A 5,452-nucleotide genomic window follows, 5' to 3' on the forward strand; every position below is an offset into this window, starting at 1 on the left:
CCTGTAAGGTTCAAATCATAGCTCTGCTTCTCAGTAACTAGATGGCCGTAGGCAAGATGTTTAACCTCTCTATGCTTCTTCTCTTATTTGTGAAACAGAAGATACTAATAATATCTACTGTGTGTGACTGTTGTGATAATTACATAATGTAATATATGTGACCTACTCTCATTAGCATTTAACACATATTAAGCAACATGTGGACTCCCTAGGTAATGCAAACAGTTAACATACTTGGTTGCTAAACAAACGGTTGGAGGTTTGAGACCACCCAGAGACACCTCAGAAGAAAGGCCTGGTAATCTACTCTGGAAAGTCCGCCTCTGAAAGCCCCATGAGGCACAGTGCTACTCCGACACACATGGGATCATCACAAGTGGGAACTGACTTGATTGCAAGTGCCTGGTAAATTGATAGCATATTAAAATTAATTATCTGTTTCAGGGGTTAAGAGCATTTGTAAAAATTAAGGGCTTGTCGAGTTTCTAGAAGTATTGCTTATTTTTTTTTTTTTTAAAGATGAAAGATAAACTGATGATTTAAGACTAAATTACCTTGAATATATGCACAGAAAAATTACACTTCTAAATCTTATTCATTTTTCTAATTATCTTCTTGAATTAACACTCTGCTTGATTTTACCAGCTTCCATGCCTCCTATACCCAATAAGGGAGATCTCCATGGATCTTGCAGTTTGCTAATTTCTGTCCCTGAAACTTCTTAGTATCTTCTTGGTTATGTGGATTTTGCTTCTCCAAGATACCAATTCGCTGTTTTCTATCAGTGCATAACAAAAAACAAAACAAAACAAAAAACCCCACCTTATTGCCGTCCAATTGATTACAACTCATAGCAACTCTATAAGACAGAGCAAAACTGCCCCGTAGGGTTTCCAAAGCTATAATCATTATGGAATCAGGCTGTTAAATCTTTCTCCTGTGGAGCAGCTGGTAAGTTTGAACTGCCAACCTGTTAGTTAGCACTTAAGTGGTTAACCATTGCACCACTCAAGATCCTTATCAACACATAATATCTTCTATAATCAACCTAGAATCGTAATCATGGTTGGCAACCAAGTCAGACTTTTGGTATATTTGCCACCCTACATATAGTGTTAGTTTGATATATTGACATTCTGCTGCCTTCTGAAGCTGGGTTTCTTCCCTCTCCAACTGCTTTCCATATTCCTGAGTCCAATCTCAGCCTCTAATCCATTGCCTCTGCCCTGTTAGAGTTAACTGGAACAAGCAATATATGAGATGCTCAGAAATTTATAAGGCCAGGGGCTATGTCCTACAAAACTGTCCTCATTGCCCCAAACAAACAATGCTCATTTAATAATTAAGCCTCAATTTTTGAATAATCAAATATCCATAGGTGAGCCCTTTAGTAAATTTATAGGGGTTTAATGTTGAGATGCTTAGTATCTTTCCAGTCACTGAAGTGGCTTAGATTATGGGCTCAGGAGAAAAAGAAGCTAGGATTTGTGTCTGGCCTGTGGCCAGGAATTTGAGCCACTCACCTCTTTATCAGAGCCAGTAAAGTAAGTGCAGTGATATAAAGATATAAAGGACTGCCCCAGACAGATGGAGAATCAGATTATGATAAACAGAACTATTTGTCATTGTACCTTACTGCGATTCTGTTGGCAGCACAGCATTTACACTGTGCTTTCTGTCGGTAATGGTCTCACTCACCAGAAAGGTGTGATGGCTACAGAGACCTGCAGAGAGTATCTGACACCACCGTCCAAATAGAATCTGATCACACACATACACGTTCACTCACACAGATAACTTTTGTCCATTTCTCTTTAAAAATCCAAAGTGGAGACTGCTTCAAACTATTAAATTTAAACTGTTACATCTCAGCTGTTCACTAGTTCATTATTATTCACAAGGGACTAAAAGATTTTGAAGTAGAACTGAATGGGTCAGGCAAGATGAACAAGGCTGACAGTTAATCCTTTTTCTTTCTTTCTCAATGAAGTCCTTTGAGAATCACCTTTAGGTCAACAAACGTCCACTTGCATGCTTCCATGAGCTCAAAACACATGGCTGGATGTATTTACTCATTCAACAATGTTTACTGAGCACCTGTTACATGTCAGTCATTGTGCTTGGCACTAGAAATACAGTGAAGAACTAAGAAGACAGCCAGCCTATCTTCATGGTGTTTACAATCCAGCAAGTTCATAAGTATTTCCTGCTCAGCACATTTTTTGTACTAGTCCTTCAAACATGGATGCAGGCATCAGTCTTCTAGATCTTCTGAGACTTAGGAGAATATGCAAGGCAGAGATAGAAGGAATTGTCACTCGTACTCCAATATGGGTTTTATTTTAACAGATAATTTGGATGGAAATATACAAATCTCTCATAAAACCTTCTGTGTGTTTTATCTTAGCCCTAAGCAAACTATTACAATTTTTTGATTCACTGTATTCTTCCCCACTGAACTGTATGTTTCATGATTATAGGAATGCTGTCTATCCCACTCATTTGTGCATTCCTTTTGTCTAGCAGTGTGTCTGACAGAGCAGATAACTAACTAATTTTTGGTTGTACTGTTGAATGAAGGAACATGTAAGGGATGGACATTTCTTTTTTTCCTGCTTTTTTTTTTAAAAAAATTTTATTGTGATTTGGTTGAAAGTTTACAGAGCAAATTCACTTTCCATATAGCAGCTCATATATACTTTGTCTCATGACATTGACTGCAATTTCCCACAATGCAACAGCTCCCCTCCCACTTCCTCCCCATAGTTACCTCTTCCCAGTGTCCTTCCCTCCCATGCACTCCTGCCTTCTGAGCTGTTTCCCAGTGCATACACAGCCCTTCTATTCTCCCATGATTGATCTGTCCATGGAGTGTATCTTCTTGTTGTTGTTGTTGTGTGCCATCGAGTCAAACCCGACTTGTAGTGACCCCTCCTTGGGTTTCTCAGGCGGTATCACTATGGAAGTAGATTGCCCAACCTTCCTTCCGAGGAGTGGCTGGTGGGTTTGAACTGCCAGGCTTCTGGTTAGCAGTCAAGTGCCTTCAGCACTCTGCTACCAGAGCTCCTTGGAGTGTATCTACTTAATGTAAATGTTCAGCTTATATGCCTGTCCTTTGTTTGGGTGGAAACCATAGAAGTGGATTCAATTGTGATGGACATTTCTTGACTTTACATGTAGCACGAATCTCTGAGAATCAACAAATGGATAGGATGACAGGAAAAGGAAATAATAATAACCATAGCTTCTTAAATCATAATATTCTATCATCTATACTAAGCATTTTGGGAATATTATATTCCAAAAATCTTACAGGGCAGATGAATTTTCCCATTTCACAGGAAAACAACACAAAATAATAACAACAACAACGTAAACCTTAAACTTAAAAATTTAAAGAGATTTTCTCTGATCGTGCATCTACTTAGAAGTAAAGTCAAGATTCAAAGTCAGATCAGCTTAACTTCATATTCTGTGTGCTTTATTCATATACTGAACATATTTTAAAAAAAATTGTATCTTAAGAGTTTGCTTTACATTCAACATTACATGCACATTTAGTTTCACTGTCCATTTGCCATGCTTAAACTTAACCCAGTCTCCTCCCCTCCCTGGCCAGTAATCCTCCCCGCTGTGTCCCTCATAGTTACATACACCTATTTGTCCTGGACATTCTTGAGTTATATATAATGACCTTTGTTGTTGTTGTTGTTGTTATGTGCCGTCGAGTCGGCCCCGACTCATAGCGACCCCTCCTTGGGTTTCCGAGGCAGTATCACTACGGAAGTAGGATTGCCCAATCTTCCTTCCGAGGAGTGGCTGGTGGGTTTGAACCGCCAGCCGTCTGGTTAGCAGGCAAGTGTCTTAGCCACTATGCTACCAGAGCTCCTACTACGTACAAAATGATGTTTAAAGAGAAAAAGACTAGGATTTACATTTTGATTCCTAAAATATTCAAATACAGAAGTAAGAACAATACTTGACAGCAAATCATATGTAATAAAAGCAAAATAAAATGAATGTTGTCCAAATTAAACTGAATTTGTGTCAGCAGTATAATATATGTGCCAAAAAGGCTGCAGTACTTAAGTCATTAACCAAATTATAAACCGAGAGCAATGGTAACCCTACTTTTTTCTTAAAATGTCTAGATCAGAGCTGGAGAGTCATGTGTGGTCCGGGGCAACACACTTGTAAAGGAAGCTTATCAAACTGATGCATGTCTAGAGGAAAATGACCAGCATTGATGTGGGGCCAATGACTAGTCATGAAATGAATGAGACTGTTTATTCTTAAGGACAGGAGACTTGGGCTGGGAGCATGGTCATGGCCTTACATTAGCTGAAGGGCCATCAGCAGCAGAAGGTGCGGCCTTGTTTGCCCCAGTTCTAAGGAACAAAGTTTGATCTGAATGGAATGCTCAGAAAGGTAGTTTCAGTTCAAATGAGAAATAGACATAAAAAAAATGTTACATGCTGCCCTAAGAGCATTGTAACATACTTTTCACTGGAAATGCTCCAGGAGACACAGAAAGACTGCTCTTCCTCTGCCACAGTAGGTATATGTTTATGATGTCAAAGAGGTGTTCTAAGACCGAGATGCTTATTAGAATAAGCTGGTAGCTATTGAAGCTTTTTAAAAATGTAGCTTCTCTGATGTCACCCCAGTTCTCCTGAAACAGAATATCTATATTCTAAACCCATTAGTACGTCTATGAAAATGATCCCAGGATGCAACACATCTAGTACAGATTGACCAATCTGTGTTTAGTAGCTATTCAGAGCGCTTAGCATGTTGAATTGCTAAATGAAAGGTACCTCCGAAGAAAGGGCTGGAGAGCTACTTCTGGAAAATCAGCCATTGAAAGCCTGATGGGGGACAGCTGTACTCTGATACACACGGGGTCGGCACGATTTGGAACTGACTACTGATTACTGTAGTAATCAGTTACTGATTAATGCAATTTAACTCTTAAACCAAAAATATCCCCTGAAGGATTCTTAAAACCAAACAGTAGTTTAGCTGAACTAGTAAAAAATGTCTGTTTGAAACTCAAAATCATTTGGAAAAAAAAGGGGGGGGGGCAGGTTTGCTGGTCCGATAGAGCCTGGTGGAACCACTGAGACTATGGCCCCTAGCTTCCCTTCAGGTCTGGAATTGAACCCATGCCTGTGGCTTCCAGCCAAATAATACACAGGCATGTGAGTTGAACATTTACCTGAGGTAGATACACTCCTTGCAGAGAATGAGCATGGGAGAAAAAAAGGCTGCTTATGCACAGGGAGACAGCTCAGGGGGCAGAAGCGCATGGAGGGATGGACACAGGGAAGAGGTAACTATCAGGAGGAAATTGGAGGGGAGATGTTTCATTGTGGTAAATTGTGGTCAATGTCATGAGACAAAGTGTATGTGAACTGCTGTATGGAAAGTGTATTTGCTCTGTAAATTTCCC

Source organism: Orycteropus afer, unplaced genomic scaffold, assembly GCF_000298275.1.
Source record: "Orycteropus afer afer isolate SDZICR_OR568_19922 unplaced genomic scaffold, OryAfe1.0 scaffold00037, whole genome shotgun sequence".
NCBI classification, from domain to species: Eukaryota; Metazoa; Chordata; class Mammalia; order Tubulidentata; family Orycteropodidae; genus Orycteropus; species Orycteropus afer.